The 18,723-nt window shown below is 43.2% G+C and overlaps 1 non-coding gene across 1 annotated transcript; it reads right to left on the bottom strand.

Annotated features, from left to right (window-relative positions):
- Window positions 1-17,108: 17,108 nt before the first annotated feature.
- LOC132538852 (small nucleolar RNA SNORD38) lies at window positions 17,109-17,176 on the bottom strand. Its single transcript, XR_009550163.1, has one exon. It is a non-coding gene; the product is annotated as a small nucleolar RNA SNORD38 (small nucleolar RNA).
- Window positions 17,177-18,723: the final 1,547 nt, after the last annotated feature.

The following is an 18,723-nucleotide window of genomic DNA, read 5'->3' as shown; positions in this document are numbered from 1 at the left end:
CTCTAAACATTGCTTAATAAGAAAAGGCTACTCCTTAATTGATGCAGGGATGGCCAGGTGCTACTATGGCTCTGATCCCGTCCAAGTTAAATGTTTGGACAGCAAATACCACTCTGTGTAAAGGGATTATCTGTGGTGGATATGGTACCGCTCTATGCTACTCCGCCGTCTCCTGGTTCCAAAACTCAATTTCTCTCAAATGGAAAGTTTATTTCATGGAGACTCCAAGATGACAAAACCCTTCACAACTATTTCACACAGGGGACATTTCAACCGTGTCTTCTGCCAGACGTCCAATCTCTGTGCCTCGAAGGCTTTCAGGAATGACAATCGCACTGCTCCGTGGAGCAAGTCCTTACGTGGTAAGATAATTCTTTTCTATTATTATTATCTTTATTTATTTATTGGATAGAGACAGCTAGAAATTAAGAGGAAGGGGGAATTAGAGAGGGAGGGAGAGAGACGCCTGTAGCACAGCTCCACCACTCGTGAAGCTTTCCCCTGAAGGAACCAGGGGCCTGAACCTGGTTCCTTGAGCATTGTAACATGGATGCTCAACCAGGTGTGGCCACTGCCTGGTCCCAGTGAGATAACTCTAAAGGTTCTGAGGTCAACACACAAACCAAACTCTGCCTCCTTCAAATTGTTACAATGTTGTCCTTGGTCTACCCTCTGAGTTTTGCTGACTGTTTCTCTCCCCGCTCTCACTTTATTTCAACTTGTGTATGCATGGTTTGCAACTACATGTAAATATGCATCTTACAAAAATGCTGAGTATTTTTTCAACATATTAAAATGAGTCTAGCAAGAGAGCTTGCCTGGGCAGTGTGAGGGCTTGTCCAGATCTGGCCTCAGTCCACACCCACTGGAAGAAGCTTGATACTGTAAAATCTTTCCCCCTATTCTTTCCCTCTTTCAGTCTCTTTCCATCGAAAACAGACAAAACAAAATGTCAATTTGGGCCAATAAAGCCCTGGTGATGGGGAGGGTTAAACATATTAAAAGTGTGCTGATAATCCAACACTTAAAATATCTGGAGGATACTTGCGGGGGGGGGGGGGGGGAGCTTTCTATCTGATGAGAGGGATCATTAAAACCAAGTAAGTTTCTCGCCTGGCTAGGGTGCCTGCCTTGCCGTGTACATGGCCCGTTTTGAGCCTTGCTCCCTTCTCACTGGAAGAAGCTTTGGAGCTGTGGTAACTTTCCCTCGCTCCCTCTGTCTCTCTGTCTCTATCTCTCTCCCTCTCTCTTTCTGGATAAAGAGAAGCTGGCTTGGAGCAGTGAAGATCCTGACATTTTAAAAACAAAAATAAGATAAAACCCAGTTCATTCCAAGAGACAGATATTTTTTTTGTAAAAACAAACAAAAAAAATTCAAAGTTATAAAAGCAATAACCAGAAGAGAAAAAAAACTCCATGCGGCACAGGCATCAAACAGCTGCTCTGGGCTCCTAAAACGCAGTAAGGGGCTATATTCTTACTGGGAGTAGCCCTTGAAAGTAGATTTTTTCAGAAGAAAATGTTAATCTTATGATTGGATTATTATTTTATAAGAAAATATGAGTGTAAGCTTTAATGACATTTCTTGGATTACTTCAGTCCTATTTCCTGAATGTCCCTAAAGAAAAATATCTTCCTGTGGAAGATGCTAAAAGCAAAAAAGGATATTTCATATATGTATATATATTTAGAGAGAGAGAGAAGGAGGGAGGGAGGGAGAGAGAGAAGGGAAGAGAGAGAGAGAGAGAGAGGTGAAAATAATAAGGGAAACTTTGTGGGAACTTTGCCCAAGAAATCTTTCAGAAACTCAAATGTGCTTGCGGCAGTTGGAACAAAAGGCATATGGATTCTCTGTGAAAAAGGATTCCATAAGCTTGTGACAAATTGTTCCATTCACAGTAACTCTGCCAGATTTTGTTACACAGTATGAGAGACATTAATAAATATATGTCAACCTGTCATTCCTTCACAAAATACGTGCTTCACCCAAATAAATAGGCATGCTTGAGGCTACAATGGACATCTTTGTCCAAGAAACATTCATGCAATTTGTAGATACATGTCACTTACCTGGGGTTCCAATTCACACAGAACTCTTTATATCCAGATTAAAACATCAATGATGTCTCTGCAAATAGGAATAGGCTCCAGAGCTCTTGGAAGTATTACAAGAACATGAAATCACAAGTCACCTGGATTTTCAAAATCTGTTCAAAAATCCAGAGTTAAATTGAAGATGAATTTCTAATAAGACAAACTTAACTTGGCATCAGAGTAATCTTTCCACTCAATTATGCGGTGAGGTGACTCAGAAAAGTAAGGGTTCAGATTTGCCCTCTTTCTTTCATGAATTTCTCTTCATTCTATACAAAATATAGAAATCATTCTAGGATTAAAAGAAAAATTCCCAGGATAATTAAGATAAAAAAATTATTTTGGGGGCCAGGCGGTAGTGTAGTAGGTTAAGCGCACGTGGCACGAAGCACCAAGGACTGGTGTAAGGAGCCTGGTTCGAGCCCCCTGCTCCCCACCTGCATGGGGTGTCACTTCACAGGCAGTAAAACAGGTCTGCAGGTGTCTGTCTTTCTCTCCCCTTCTCTGTCCTCCCCTCCTCTCTCTCTTGATTTTGCTGTGTCCTATCCAACAACGATGATAGCTATAACAACAACAATAAATAATAACGGCAACAAGAATGGGATAAATGGCCTCAGGGAGCAGTGGATTTGTAATGCAGGCACCGAGCCCCAGTGATGACCCTGGAGGCAAAAAAAAAAAAAATATATATATATATATATATATATATATATATATATATATATATATATTTCACATCAGGATTTTTCAAAAGTATTATTTAAGTCATTTTAATCTACCTTTTCAATAATATCCATGACTAATTTACTTGTGATCAAAACTAACAGGCGTGGCAGAAGATCTCTCTTGGGTAGTGTGCTGCTTGAGGTTGCTTCACTCTTTCTCTGTCTTTATCTAAAATAAAATAAGTAAGAAAGTAGATAGGTGACAGGTCAGCAAACACTAATGGTCAGGGTTCCCAGCAGTGGTATATCTGGTAAGCACACACATCACCATGTGAGCAAACCTGGATTCAGCCCCTTCAGCTTCCTACAGAGGTAGAGTTTCACAAAGAAGTAGTGTCCTAGGTGTCTCTCTTTCTCCCTATGTATTTCTCTCTACCTCTATTTTTTTTTTTTTTACCTCCAGGGTTATTGCTGGGGCTCAGTGCCTGCACCATGGTTCCACTGTCCTGGAGGCCTTTTTAAAAAATATTTATTTATTTATTCCCTTTTATTGCCCTTTTTATTTTGTCGTTGTTATTAATGTCGTTGTTGGATAGGACAGAGAGAAATGGAGAGAGGAGGGGAAGACAGACAGGGGGAGAGAAAGACAGACACCTGCAGACCTGCTTCACCACCTGTAAAGCAATTCCCCTACAAAGTGGTGAGCTGGGGGCTCGAACTGGGATCCTCACACGGATCCTTGTACTTTGCGCCACCTGCGCTTAACCTGCTGCGCTACTGTCCAACTCCGTTTTTTTTTTTTTTTTTTTTGCCCTTGTTGTTGTAACCTTGTTGTGGTTATTATTATTGCTAACCTTGTGGTTATTATTATTGTTGTTGATGTCGCTCGTTGTTGGATAGGACAGAGAGAAATGGAGAGAGGAGGGGAAGACAGAGGGGGAGAGAAAGACAGACACCTCCAGACCAGCTTCACCACCTGTGACACAATTCCCCTGCAAGTGGGGAGCCGGGGGCTCGAACCGGGATCCTTTCAAACTGTGGTCCTTACGCCGGTCCTTGCTGCTTTGCTGCCATGTGCACTTAACCTGCACGCTACCACCCGACCCCCTCTGCCTCTATTTTGAAAGAAAGGGAGAGAAAGAGAGAGAGAGAGAGAGAAAGAGAGAGAGAGAACTCATGTCTTTCAAGTTTCTCAATTCTACATATAAGTGCAACCATCTTGTATCTATCTTTGACTTCTTATTTTGCTAAACATTATCACCTTCAGTTTCATCCATTTTGTCCCCCAAAGACATAATATTGTCTTTTTTGATTGGGAGTACTAGTCCAGGGACCATGTATCCCATCACTGCCTCAGCCAGTCATCTGCTGACAGGCTGGATAGGACAGAGAAAAATGGAGAGAGGAGGGGAAGACAGAGAGGAGGAGAGAAAGATAGACACCTGCAGACCTGCTTCACCGCCTGTGAAGCGACTCCCCTGCAGGTGGGGAGCCGGGGTTCGAACCGGGATCCTTGTGCTTTGCGCCACCTGCGCTTAACCCGCTGCGCTACAGCCCGACTCCCAGCAAGTAAATTCTATGTCAAGTTGAGGATATGTTCCTTAGAGTAAGCCACGCGTCCCGTAACAAGGTTTGGTTAAGGCCAGGATGCACATATGATCATGATACCAACGCACTGCACAACGTAACCAGGCGTGTAGACTACGCTGTTCATGATTACCTTTCTGATGTTAGTACAGTTACAAAGTCAGCTAGTAAAACACTTCTCAGGGTGTGTCCCCATCACCAAGCAACTCACGCCTGTGTACTAAGAAGGTTACTGATGGAAGAAGTGTCACTCGTATGTAAAGGTGCTTGTTGCCAATTTGCTCACCATTTGCCAAAACAAATGTTAACATAATAAAATCGCTAATATTACTGTAATCTCTCTTCCCTAATCTGCACTACCAGTTCACTGTTAGAACCCTTTCCTCCTCCTCCTCCTTTCCCTCCTCCATCCTCCTCTACTTCCTTCCCTCCTCCCCTTCCTCCAATTCTAAGACTGAATATTCTGCTGGACTTCTGAAAAATACTTTCCAAATCTTGTCTATTTGATTGTACCCAGCCAGAGTGGGTTTGGGACTGGGTTTTGCAAAATCAGGGGTTTTAACCCATAATGCCCAGTTTGGGTTTGGGTTTGGGTTTTGGCGTTGTGGCCTAGAAGAACACGGAACATTTCCACTTTCCAAGTTTTCTTGACTGACTGGTGACGCATCCTGAAATAAGAATCTGTGTTTCTTTTCAATAATTTCCCCCCTTCTGACAGGGTGGCCTATGAAACTTGGCTAAAGTAGGTTATTTCAACAAGACTGAATAAGTCAAGCTGAGTTTTTGCCTTTACAACTGATGTAATTATAGACCTGGGTAAGTGTATGGGTCATGGAGATTATCAACCTGCAGTCTATCTTGTTTTCTTAGAAATATATATAAATATGGCATCAGGGAGCTGGCACTGTGATTTATGCCTGAAGAAAAAAATAAATATAAATATAAATATCATTTTCTTACAGTGCTTTCCATACTCCTTCCAATGCTCTATTCCTTCTTTTCTCTTTGTGACAAAAGATTTTGTTGTCTCAAAATTCTTTTAATTTTCTTTATTTACTTATTTGTTGGATAGAGCTACAGAGAAATTGAGACGGGGGGGAGAACTAGCAGCCCTGCTTCACCACTCACAAAGCTTCTCTCCTGCAGGTAATGAGCTGGATTTGACCCCAGGTGCTTGTGCACCATTTTTGTAGTGCAGAAGGTGGTAGTTCTGGCTTCTGTAATTGATTCTCCACCAAACATGGGTGTTGGTAGGTGGATCCACACCCCTGGCCCCTCTCGATATTTCCTTAGCGGGGTAGAGTTCTGGAGAGGTGAGGTTCCAGGACACATTGGTGAGGTTGTCTGTCCAGAAAAGTCAGGATGGAATCATGGTAGCATCTGCAACTTGGTGTGTGGAAGGTGACAGGGCATAAAATGAGACAAAATGTTTAATAATCAGGAACCAAAAAAGTAGGAACAGAGCATATGAGATCAGGAATCCCAGGGTGGAAGAAAGCTAGAAGGTCCACCCTAGGCATGTATCCAAGCGCCTACATCTATGGTAGTCCCTGCCTGAGTTCAATGGCGAACATGAAGTTGGATAAAAATATTGAGGAAATGGTGTCAGAGTACAGCAAAGGAATAGAAAGTTAGATTAGGGCAGAGAGTAGTTCCCATTCTTAAAAGTATTCAGAGGACAGAATTAACTATTTACCTCCATCCACCTGACCCACGGCCCATATATATTTATTTAGCACCAGAGCCGTGTAGCCTCCAAGTCCCTGCTGGTCTGAGCTCGCAGCTCATAGCCACTGCTAGGAGCAGTGCAGGCCGCACTCATTTCAAGGCCAATTTTCCTCAAGTGGCAGGGCAGGACACCCCACCTTCCCTTCAGAGACTGGGAAAGAGCCCCTCCTTTTGTTTTATTTATTTATGTATCTGACAGAGACAGAGGGAAAGTGAGAACGGAGGGGGATATAGAGGGAGAGAGACAGAGAGACACCTGCAGCCCTGCTTCACCACTTGTGAAGCTTTCCTCCTACAGATGGGGACCAGGGGCTTGAACCTGGGTCCTTGCACACTGTGATGTGTGTTTAGCCAGGTGTGCCACCACCTGCCCCCCCTTTCAGATTTATTTTATTCATTTCGTGCAAAAGGCCACAGCACCTCTTCAGCATATGCCCCGAGCTGCAGACAAGTCTTGTGCACAGTTCTCCTCCACTCACAACTTCTGTAGTTCTCGGCTCCTCTGCCCGTGGGAATTAAAATCTCACCCACGTTCTCCCGTTTCATGGTCCGTGCACCCAGCTTGCTGATTCGTGTAGCAACAGTTTAGTGGAGACTTTGGAGGAAGAAAAGAGTGACATGTGAATTCAATCTACTTGGCTTTGCTGAATATTAGATTTGCAATTTAGATTTTAGTCTTTTAGCCCAAGTAATTCCTTAGGGTCATATGTGGAATAATCATATTTTCTGAAGTGTAAATTAGCAAACATGATCTAGACAGGACAGCAGACATAAATGCAGGATATTTGCAGTTGTAACTATGCTGAAAAGCTAGAAGAAATGTATGCCTAGAGTTCCTCGCAAATATACTCTCTATCTTCTCTTCGTTTGTATTTTATTGTCAGAATTAAGTCATAAACTGGAAAGGAATAATATGATGTCAGGAAACCTGAGCGCCCGCTCGGTGCCCACACTAGGGATCCACCGCTCCTGGAGGCTGTTCTTCCCATTTTTGTTGCCCTTGTTGTTATTGTCATTGCTGTCGTTGTCATTGTTGTTGGATAGGACAGAGAGAAATGGAGAGAGGAGGGGAAGACAGAGAGGGGGAGAGAAAGACAGACACCTGCAGACCTGCTTCACGGCCTGTGAGGCAACTCCCCTGCAGGTGGGGACCGGGCCCTTTCACTCATGTTTTAAGGACTTTACAATCACCCATTCAGACTTAAGAAAACATTTTAATCCAGAGAAGTGACAGATTTTTCAGTTCTAGCTCTGCAGAACATATATATTTGTATTTTACTTAGTCAGATATGGTGGGATACAGCTGAGCCAACAACTAAGCCTGTAAAAATTATTTGATTTATTTTGCATAGAAATAGAAATTGAGAGGAAACAGGAGAGAGATAGAGACTAAGGCCTCTGCTCCCCACCTGCAGCAAGGACCCTTCATGAGAGGTGAAGCACCACTACAGGTGTCTCTCTTTCTCGCTCCCTCTCTCTCCCCCCTCCCCTTTCAACTTCTCTGGCTTAGCAAATAAAATGGGGGTGGGGATGGAGGTGGGTTAAAAGGCCACCAGGACTGGTGGATTCCTAGTGCTGGCACCAAGTCCAAGAGACTGGAGGCAGAGACAGACTTGCATTTCTGTTTTGTTGTTTGTAAAGCTTCCCCCTACACATGGGGTCCGGGGGCTTTAACTTGGGGCCTTGTGCTGCACTGTGTGCATACTGTGAGGTGCACCATGGCCCGACCGTCAACAACCAAGCTTCTAGACTTCTTTGTGATGAACTCTGGTTAGTTAAATACTGCACTCACTAGTTTGCTTAGTTGTTGGAACATTTTTTTTCCTTGTAAGTTTGAAAAAAAAACTGCTCTAAATGGGACAAAACCTGGAAAGTTTCCCAAAGGCCAATATTTAAAACATACCTACTGTCTAGGAAGGAATGGTTTTTATTTTAAACGTCTTAATAAATCTTAAAGGTAGATGATAAGGACATGGAAAGACTTGAGGTGAAAGAGAAAGCTTTGCACAAAAGTCAGTAGCAAGAATGTAGAAGTGGGACAGGGTGGGGGGAGAACTTCCTTGGGAACAAAGTGAGGACTTTTTCTTAAATTATTATTTAGTGTCCTCATTTATTTGATAGAGACAGTCAAAAACTGAGAGGAAGAGGGAGATAAAGAGCAAAAGAGAGACACCTGCAGCCCTGCCTCATCATTTGTGATGCTTTATCCCTGCAGGTGAGAACCAGGGGGCTTGAACCTGGGTCTTTGCTCACTGTGACATGTGCACTCAACCAGGTGCGCCACCACCCGGCCCCCCAAAGGCATTTCTAGATGACTTTGTATATGAAAAGAATGGGACCTTGAGGTGTGGAAATGGGGTCCTACAAAGGGCAGACTTTAATTACAAGCTAGTGACATTCTGTAAATACGTGTAATGTCGGGAGTTGGCAGTAGCACAGCGGCGGATTAAGCGCACATGACGCAAAGTGCAAGGACCGCCATAAGGATCCTGGTTTGAGCCCCTGGCTCCCCACCTGCAGGGGAGTCGCTTCACAGGTGGTGAAGCAGGTCTGCAAGTGTCTGTCCTTCTCTCCCCCTCTCTGTCTTCCCCTCCTCTCTCCATTTCTATCCAACAGTTGTCCTATCCAACAGTGATGATGACATCAATATCATCAACAATAATAACTACAACAGTAAAACAACAAGGGCAACAAAAAGGAAAAATAAATAAATATTAAAAAATATGTGTAATGTCAAATACATATGTGTGCTTTCTACATATTAACATATAATGCTTTTTAATATATTAGGCATATAATACAGCTATAGAGAATATGTCCAAGTGCAAACACAAGTGCCAGAATGAATCCCATTCATTGCCACACACCTTCAGAAAAGTGGGAATTCAGGTGTGTATTGTACGGGAGGGAGAGGAAGGATGTTGAGTTTCACACAGAGCAAAGCAAAAACTTCAAGCAAGGAAGAGCAAAATGAACCATGAACTCAGAGGAGAAAGAATCAAGAGACTCAAGCTGACAGTGACCAGGAAACCTGTAAGCCATCAGCCCCGGAGGACACAGAGAGGCAGGAAGGGGTTCCAGGCTCCCACTCGAAGTTCCTGATCATAAGCTGACATCTGGCTTGGTTTTGCACAGCATCTCTGAGCGTCCACACAACGAAAGCAAAAGCCTGTAGCTGCCTCAAAGGGGCTGAATCTTATAAGGTACCTGCTTTTGATGAGAACCAGACAAAAAATGGTATTTAACCTAAGTAAGAACACAATAGCATGTCTCAGGAAATGGCTTCCTTTGATGAAAGTGTTCCAGACTAATTCGAATTACCTCTCAGGGCCGTGAGAAGACTGTTGTGAGGAATCTGAGCGCTAGAGAGAGGATTGTAGAAGTGGTTCAGGGACGGAGCCTTGGGCTTGCGTGCATCTAGTCCCTGCGACCAGCCTGGGCTCTGTACGTACCAATGTGTTCATCTCGTTCTCCCTCACTGACTATCTAACTAAATAAGTAGGTATGTAAATATGTAAATAAACCCTAAGTCCAGATGGAAGCACTGAGGCTGTATGAGTCCCAGGACTCTTTAAGACCTTTCACTTTATGATTCTAGGAGCTGTGCAGTTTCAAAGTATTTCCATTTTTCCAAATCAAACTAAAGTTATTCTGACATTGCATGTAATTCCTCAAAATTCAGCAAAGTGTTCAATCACTAGTCCTTATTCTGGTGCAAGTCAGCAGCAGCGAATAAGAGGTCTTGCCAAAGCTATCCCAGCATTTCCTGTTGGATAAGGCTGTGGGTATCTTAAAACCTCAAAAGAAGGGAACAAAGACATAAGCGGAAAATTTTCCAAGACCAGGACGCCCTGAGCTGTTTGGAAGAGCATGTTACACAGGGGTCCTTTCCTGGCCCATTGGACAGGGTTTTCAACTCTGTGGCAAGGCCTGCCATGCGGAATTATTATTCTATTTATTAGCTTTCTCATATGCATCCTCTGAGGACTTGCATTTGAATTCAAGATGTGGTCTATATTTTCGGGAGGCATCTGTAAAAGAGGGTCTCCTTAGCCTGTCATTTTCCACTTCTATTTTGATGCTCTTTGGATGGGAGTTAACTCCCCTCCCTCCTCCCACCCCCCCAAAAAAAAGAATTGAGAAAATTCCTGATTAGGCCACTTGCTTGTTTCGTGAATGACGTTTGTGGTCAGCTACCACATACACCACGTGCCTCCTTCTTATTGCCACATTTTCATGCATGTTTTTCTTATTTTGGTGTTTTTATGGAAGTAATTAAATATTACTCGGTTTCAAACCAGTATACAGAATTTAGAGCTGTGGAAGTCTCCCTCACTGAAGGCCAGTACACACAGCGCCATGCGGACAGACAGAGCCACAACTGTGTGCAGCGTTAGGAAGTAAGCACAGATAGCTCTTGTTTCACTCAGCTTGCTTCTGCTTCTTTTATTTCTTCCTTCTCTCCTGCTTTCTTCTGAGAATTTGGAAGGAGAGAAGTGAAAGTAAGTGTAACTTCCTTTCCACTGCAGTCTTGCTGCCTAATAGAGGCGGCATTGTTTGGATGCCTCAGTCTTCTGCTTCTGCCCAGAGTTAAACGCTGTAGAAATATTGTTTCAAGCCTTACTCAGAATGAAATATTTGTAGAGGGTTTCATTTTCCAAGCTCTCTTTAATGTTAACAGTTTCAATACCAAGTGGTTTTGTCACATTGATTCTTAAAGGGATACTCATCCCATTCTACTCTCCCTCCCTGCAAAGATAGAGCTTAAGAACTAAGTCCCAGTATGTGGATAGAAAATTCTAGACACACTGACTATTATTAACTAACTTTGAACAACAAACTAACTACTTTTCAACATTATCCAGAAAACACAATGTTTTATTCTTTTTCCTTTTGTATCAGATTCATACATTAATGTGTGATTAGCGATATAATAATTCTAAGAGAAGCACTGCTGTGTGGGTAGACAGTGGAGTCTGTATAGACACAGTGAGGACAGACTTACTACGGAAGAATAAATTTGGAACTTGAGCCATAGTAAATATTTTTGTGAGGGATTTCACAGCTCCCAGAAGGAAAAGAAAAAAGTCAACATTTCATAGCTGCCTATGGATTTCAGGAGAGAAGAGCTTGCCTACTGCATCTCGTTGTCTCTAGAAATTTTAATTGTACTATCTGGCTTTACTCAATAACCAGCATTTAGGTTTACACAACATGCTATGTCAGAAAGGCAATTATAAATGTGTGCACATTTTAAAAAATACTTTATTAATTAATGAGAGAGATAGGAGGAAAGAGAGAAAGAACCAACATCACTCTGGTCCATGTGCTGCCAGGGACTCAACTCAGGACCTCGTGCTTGAGAGTCTAGTGCTTTACCCACTGTGCCACCTCCCAGAGCATGGACACATTTTTTAAAGTACACTATGTGTTTTATAATAACTAAGGTATATTAGAAATATTTACGTAGCCATATTATCTAGCTCTGGGGAGATACAAGTGAACCATGTATTATTACTCTCTGTCATTAGACAGGTCAAACTACACTCTGGATCTCACACCAGTCACTGGGGAGAATGTGTATCTATCCTAACCAGGTAGATGCTTTCTTTCATTTCAAATTTCGGCAGAGCTAAAAACCCACAAGGCTGTCTTACTAAGCGAGTTGTATGATAATCTCACCTCAGAGCACTGGAAACTATTTGTGATGTGAATTCTTTGTAATCTGTATAGATCTAGTAGAAGCCGAAATGTGGTGTATATATAATTATTTTCACAACAACAATGCTCAGTGACAGGTCTTTCAATCACAGATATATTTTACGCCATGGCATGTCTCTCATACATTTATCATGACATGCAGAATGGGTATATATATATATATATATATTTAAAGATTTTGTTTATTTATTAATGAGAAACATAGGAGGAGAAAGAACCAGGTATCATACTGGTACATGTGCTGCTGAGGATTGAACTCAGGACCTCATGCTTGAAAGCCCGATGCTTTATCCACTGCGCCACCTTCTGGACCACAGGACAGATATATTTTTTAAATATTTATTTACTTATTCCTTTTTGTTGCCCTTGTTTTATTGTTGTAGTTATTGTTGATGTCGTTGTTGTTGGATAGGACAGAGAGAAATGGAGAGAGGAGGGGAAGACAGAGGGGGAGAGAAAGACAGACACCTGCAGACCTGCTTCACCACCTACTAAGTGACCCCCCTGCAGGTGGGGAGCCGGGAGCTTGAACTGGGATCCTTACACCAGTCCTTGGGCTTTGCACCACGTGCGCTTAACCCACTGTGCTTAACCCGCTGCACTACCGCTCGACTCCTCAGGACATATAGTTTTCAAATTAAAGAATTTCATACAGGGGCCGGCTGGTGGTGCACCCGGTTGAGCGCACATTACAGAGCTCAAGGACCCGGGTTCGAGCCTGTGGTCCCCACCTGCAGGGGGAAAGCTTTGCAAGTGGTGAAGCAGTGCTGCAGGTGTGTCTCTTTCTCTCTCTCTCTCTATCTCCCCTACCCTCTTGATTTCTGGTTGTCTCTATCCAATAAGTAAAGATAATGAAAAATAATAATAATAAAACAGAAACTAGAAAAACAAAGAAACAAAACAAGGTTTCAGATCATCCAGGCCATACCATTAGTATCACTCAGAAAAAAAAAAAAAAAAAAAAACAGAATTTCGTACACAGAGATCAGCTGTCCCCACAAAACCAGCACAGAGGCTGTGCCTTGACAGCCCCCAGGCCAGCTGCACTTCAGCCCGTTGTACCTCGGTTGGACTGGGAAACCCTCTCTTCTACTGAAGAACCTCAAACTTCAGGCTTCCTTGTTATGAATTATTTATCTAATCATTTTGTTTCCTCTTTACATTCGGTTTCCTTAGAAAGGAAATTAGCAACTATCTTTACTTCCTTGTGTAGTTAACAGAATGATTGTTGCGTGAAGAATCCTTAAATATTTATTGTGTCCAGTTTCACATGACCTTTCAGGTTGGAGACTTCAGTGATAATGACTAGCACACATTCTCCAGAATAGATTATTTCAGACCAAATTGTTTCCTAATAGAAAGGGTAGATTGTTACTTGATTTAGCCTAGGCTTCACTCTTCCTTTCTTCCTTTCTTTCTTTCTTTCTTCCTTCCTTCCTTTCTTTCTTTCAGCCTTCCTCCCTTCCTTCCCTCCCTCCTTTCTCTCTCTCTTTCTTTCTTTCTTTCTTTCTTTCTTTCTTTCTTTCCTCCATCCTCCCTCCCTTCTTTCTCTCTCTCTTTCTTTCTTTCTCTTTTTCTTTCTATAGCAGGATTTCCATGCCAGTCTCACCGATACCCTTCCATAGTGACCCTCGCTGGGATCTCAGGCCACGGCCCTTCCTATGAGCTCCACTCAGCACCTCAGCTCTGCCATGACCACCACAACGGGTGAGCATTCCTCCCCTGAGAACCAGGTAGCCATGCAGAGATGTCGTTGTCCCTCGTCCTCTGGGCAATCCTTCCTCACAGGAAGCAAGTGTGCTGATTCACCCCTGCTCTGAGACTTCCACACATCTAAGTAACAAAGGACAGTTTTCTATGTGGAAATCAAGACTAAGCCAGAGAGTCGCACCTTTACGTGAGGAGAAATTCACATTTGGAGAAAGCCCAGGGTGCCGTCACACGATACTTAGAGCGCCAAAACAGTTTTCTGACCTAATTAAAATATGTTAGCCGAAAATGAAATAGACGACACTATGATTCCCTATTATGATGCTCAGAGACACTTGGCATAAAGATAGTTAAATGCACAGCATTTATGTTGAAGGAAACATTACAGAGAAATTAAAAATTGTAATGTTTGTAATCCTTTCCATTTTCTTCTCTTCATCAAATATTTAAGATATCATACAGAGTAGTAAAAAGGTCAAGGGTGGGTATGGTCGGGAGGTGGCACAGTGGTAAAGCTTTGGACTCTCAAGCATGAGGTCCTGAGTTTGATCCCTGGCAGCACATGTGCCAGAGTGATGTCTGGTTCTTTTTCTCTCCTCCTTTCTCATAAATAAATAAAATCTTAAAAAAAAAAAAAAAAAGGTCAAGGGTGGGGAAGATAGCATAATGGTTATGCAAACAGACTCTCATGCTCAAGGCTCCAAAGTCCCAGGTTCATTACCCTGCACCACCACAAGCCAGAGCTGAGCAGTGCTCTGGAAAAAAAAAAAAAAAAACTCGGGAGTCGGGCGGTAGCGCAGCGGGTTAAGCGCACATGGCACAAGGCACAAGGACCTGCATAAGGATCCGGATTCCAGCCCCTGGCTTCCCACCTGCAGGGGAGTCACTTCATGGGATGTGAAGCAGGTCTGGAAGTGTCTATCTTTCTCTCCCCCTCTCTGTCCTCCCCTCCTCTCTCTCTTGATTTTTCTCTGTCCTATCCAACAACAACAATAGCAATAACAACAACAACAGTAAACAACAAGGGCGACAAGATGGAAAAAATGGCCTCCAGGAGCAGTGGATTCGTAGTGCAGGCACTGAGCCCCAGCAATAACCCTGTGTTGTTTTCGCAGGGCTATGTTGTTTTCGACGGGCTGGCTTCACGGGCGGGTAACAGATGACCAGGGACTCATGGCTGGGTTGTACGCAGTATCTCTTTATTCATGCAGGACGCAGCACAATCTAAGACGAGCTAAGCTAAACTCAAGGTAAAGTACTCTAAAACTCACAATGCTGTCTTTATATATACTTCCCAAGTAGGGTGGAAACAGGATGTGACATAGAGAGGGTGGAGAGAAAAGTGACTGGTGAAAATCAGAGTGTGACAAAGAGGGGGCAGATTAGGCGAGAATCCTATCACTGAACCACCAATGCCCTGGAGGGAGGGTGAAACTTGTTAACAGTGGTTATGTAAATAGAATGAAGTGGTTACGTCACAAGTCGAACCTGAAATGGAATTGGAGTATTACACCAAAGTAAAAGACTCTGGGGTGGGTGGGTGGGTGGGGAGAATACAGATCCATGAAAAATGATGAATGAAATAGTGGGGGTTGTATTGTTAAATGGGAATCTGGGGAATGTTATGCATGTAAAAAAAAAAAAAAAAGTAGAAACGCAAAGCAGAAATTGACTGATTTTGGAGTATGGCACCAAAGTAAGAAAGCAGAAGTACACTAGAGTTTGCAGTGAGTACCTCCCTAATACTTCCTCTCCACTTTTCCAAGCTTTGGGTCCATGATTGCTCAACAATTTGTTTGGCTTTGTATGTTAACTCTCTTTTCAGTCACCAGGTTCCAGGTGTCATCAGGATGCCGGCCAGACTTCCCAGGATTGAAGACCCCACCAATGTGTCCTGGAGCTCAGCTTCCCCAGAGACCCACCCTACTAGGGAAAGAGAGAGGCAGACTGGGAGTATGGACCGACCAGTCAACGCCCATGTTCAGCGGGGAAGCAATTACAGAAGCCAGACCTTCTACCCTCTGCAACCCACAATGACCCTGGGTCCATGCTCCCAGAGGGATAGAGAGTGGGAAAGCTATCGGGGGAGGGGGTGGGATATGGAGATTGGGTGGTGGGAATTGTGTGGAGTTGTACCCCTCCTACCCTATGGTTTTGTTAATTAATCCTTTCTTAAATAAAAAATAATAATAATAAATTTAAAAAAAGAAGTGGTTATGTAAATAGAATAGTGTTAAGCAGGGGGGATTTAAACCAAATGAAACAGAAAGGGTCTCATGCATACCAACAACCCTGGAGAAAAAAAAAAAAGAATTACTTACTTAAAGCTTTACAAATTACTTTTCTTGACTTTAAGAAGGCAGTATGGAAACAAAACAAACAAACAGCTCTCATGCCTGAGGCTCCAAAGTCCCAGGTTCAATCCCGGCACCACCATCAACCAGAGCTGAGGAATGATCTGGTAAAAAAAAACAAAAACAAAAAAAAAAAACCAAACCTCCTGGGCTATCTCATCAGACATGCACCTGACAGCAAAGCTGAGCTCTCCTGGGAGGCAGGCACCGCGGGGACTTTGCACTTGTTTGTTTTCTTGCTTCTCTGGTGTGAGGTAGACAAGAAAGATGAGGACACTTTGCGGATCACCTGACTCCAGCCTGGAATCAGTAACCCAGAGAAACAAAGTGACTGGGAGCAAAGGGAGATCCAGGAATGGGCCAGGCCCGGGCCTTGTGACAAGGCCTAATGTCAGTGGTCCGTGTGACCCAGCCCTGCACTGGAAGACCCTCTCCCTGCTCTCGGAGCTGCCTGGTTTCCTGCCGGAAGGAAACTGGGGGAGACAAAGCCACCTTAGGTCATGGAGTACTCTGGCATCTAGACTCTGAATTCTGAGGGCCTCAAGACTGAAGGAATAGTGGCTCTCTATTAAAATAAGTGTGTGGGAAGTACTCAGAGTAAATCATGAAAAGCCAAGAAGTTGAAGTGGTGATTTTTTTCCCCCAGCACTCAATCGACCACTCAGTAGTAGTGACTGGCACGGGGAAAACGAATCAATGAATGCATGAAGGAACTCCATGGAACAAGACACAGAAGCCAATCTTTAGTTTATTATGGACAAGCTCAAATACAAGTACAAATGGAGATTCATACAATAAAGCCATGTGTACACATCACTCTGCTTTAACTGTCTTGCTTTCTGTGTCCCCCTCAACTGGGGTAATGGAACAAGAACTTTTTTAAAAATTTTTATTTATAAAAAGGAAACACTGACAAAAACCATTAGATAAGAGGGGTGCAACTCCACACAATTCCCACCACCAGAACTCCGTATCCCATCCCCTCCCCTGACAGCTTTCCCATTCTTTTTTTTTTTTACATGAGCCAAAGATGATTTATTTGCCTTTCGGAGCCTTGATTTTCCGCAGGTAAAACTCCAGCTCTTTGCCCTCTAGTACATAGCCATCTGCTCGGCCACACTGGCCTGGTCTTGAGGCGATGCAAGCTGCAAGAAAACATGTGGACCTTAGCAAATGATAGCACGGCCCTACTCAAAACCCACCACTCATTTTACTTCAGGTGGGGAGCAGGCAAACATGAAGGTCACTGTCTTCTCAGATACACTTCATCATCACTTAAAAGTCAGTAGCAGAACTGGACAAAGTTTTCATCACAGACAAGCTTTCCCATTCTTTATCCCTCTGCGAGTATGGACCCAGGGTCACTGTGGGATGCAGAAGGTGGGAGGTCTGGCTTCTGTCATTGCTTCCCCGCTGAACATGGGTGTTGACAGGTGGATCCACACTCCCAGTCTGCCTCTCTCTTTCCCTAGTGGGGCAGGGCTCTGGGGAGATGGGGATCCAGGACACACTGGTGGGGTCGTCTGCCCAGACAGAACAAGTACCTTTAAACCCAAATTCAGGATAACATATCATTTCACCCCAAAATAGTGCACCTCTCTAACAAACAAGGATATGACAATCACATATATGATCGGATAATTCTTCCTGTCTTCTGAAGGTCCAACTTCACTGTCTCAAAATGTCTTCTAATACTCTGTGTGTTGGAACCAAGCAAATCTCTCCCACCCCTCCACCCAGAATGCATAAAATCTATAGCAAACTTTCCCAACCCTCTCCTACCACTTCATTTCTTGAGAGCATTGGCTTATGGGGGAAATCAGATCAATAATCTTGTAGAATATGCCACATTTTAAAAATTATTTTGTTTTAACATGAGCACAGCTCAGCTCTGGCTCATGGTAATGAAAGGGATTGAACCTGGGGATTCAGAATCTCAGGCATGAAAGACTTTGCATAGCCAGTAGGCTATCTCCCCCCCACCCTAGTGCCACATCCCGTGTCTGGTTGATAAGGTCCCAGTGTTAATTCATTCTGCATCCTGTGTCCTTCCCCTGAATTTTAAGTGATACCTAGTATACCTCAAATATCCTTCTTTTAGTTAACTCTGTATTTCCTAGAGCTTCTCACAGAAGTGATCTTTTAAAAAGAACCAAATTCAGATGAGAATATTCTAGACCTGCTAGAAGTCAGGCCCTCAAGCAGAGCAGAGTACATTCTTTTTATTTTGTTTTAGTGAGCCTATATTATCCAGTGAGTATGTGCAATTATCTTCTCAAGCCTGGGAGAAGGGAACAGTAGAAGTTGGATGGGTTTAACAGGTAGTCTCCTCACTAGAAAAGGAATGCCAAGCCAGGAAGGATAGACATCTCTTGTTTAGAAGAATGAGACAGGCAGGAAAGCGAAGCCAAGGCAAGACACTGCTTAAGGCTCTTCGCGGCACACTCTGTCAGTTACAAAAAGGAATTACAGAAGTGAGGCCCTTTTTTGAAACTGAATGATTTTGCTGACTTCCTAAAGTTGCCAGGACCAATTACCAAAACCTAGGTGGTTTCAAACAAGTTTTTTTGCCTCATGGTTGTAGAAGTTAGAAATTTGACTTCTTTTTTTGTTTGTTTTTTTCTTTATTGAAGAATTAGTGTTTTACATAGTTTGTACATGCATAACATTTCTCAATTTTCCATATAACTTTGACTTCAAAGAGCTGCCAGCTTCTTGCTCTTTCCAAAGGCTGCAAGGGAGAATCTGTTGGATAGTTTTCTCTTATCGACCACAAACTTGGTGTGCACCAGCTGGTAGCTGCATCCCTCTAACCTCTACATCCACCTTCACAGCCCCTTCTTTCAGTGTCTGTGTCCAGATCC

Source organism: Erinaceus europaeus, chromosome 5 (assembly GCF_950295315.1).
Source record: "Erinaceus europaeus chromosome 5, mEriEur2.1, whole genome shotgun sequence".
Lineage (NCBI taxonomy): Eukaryota > Metazoa > Chordata > Mammalia > Eulipotyphla > Erinaceidae > Erinaceus > Erinaceus europaeus.
This window is presented reverse-complemented; position numbering and strand designations above follow the sequence as displayed.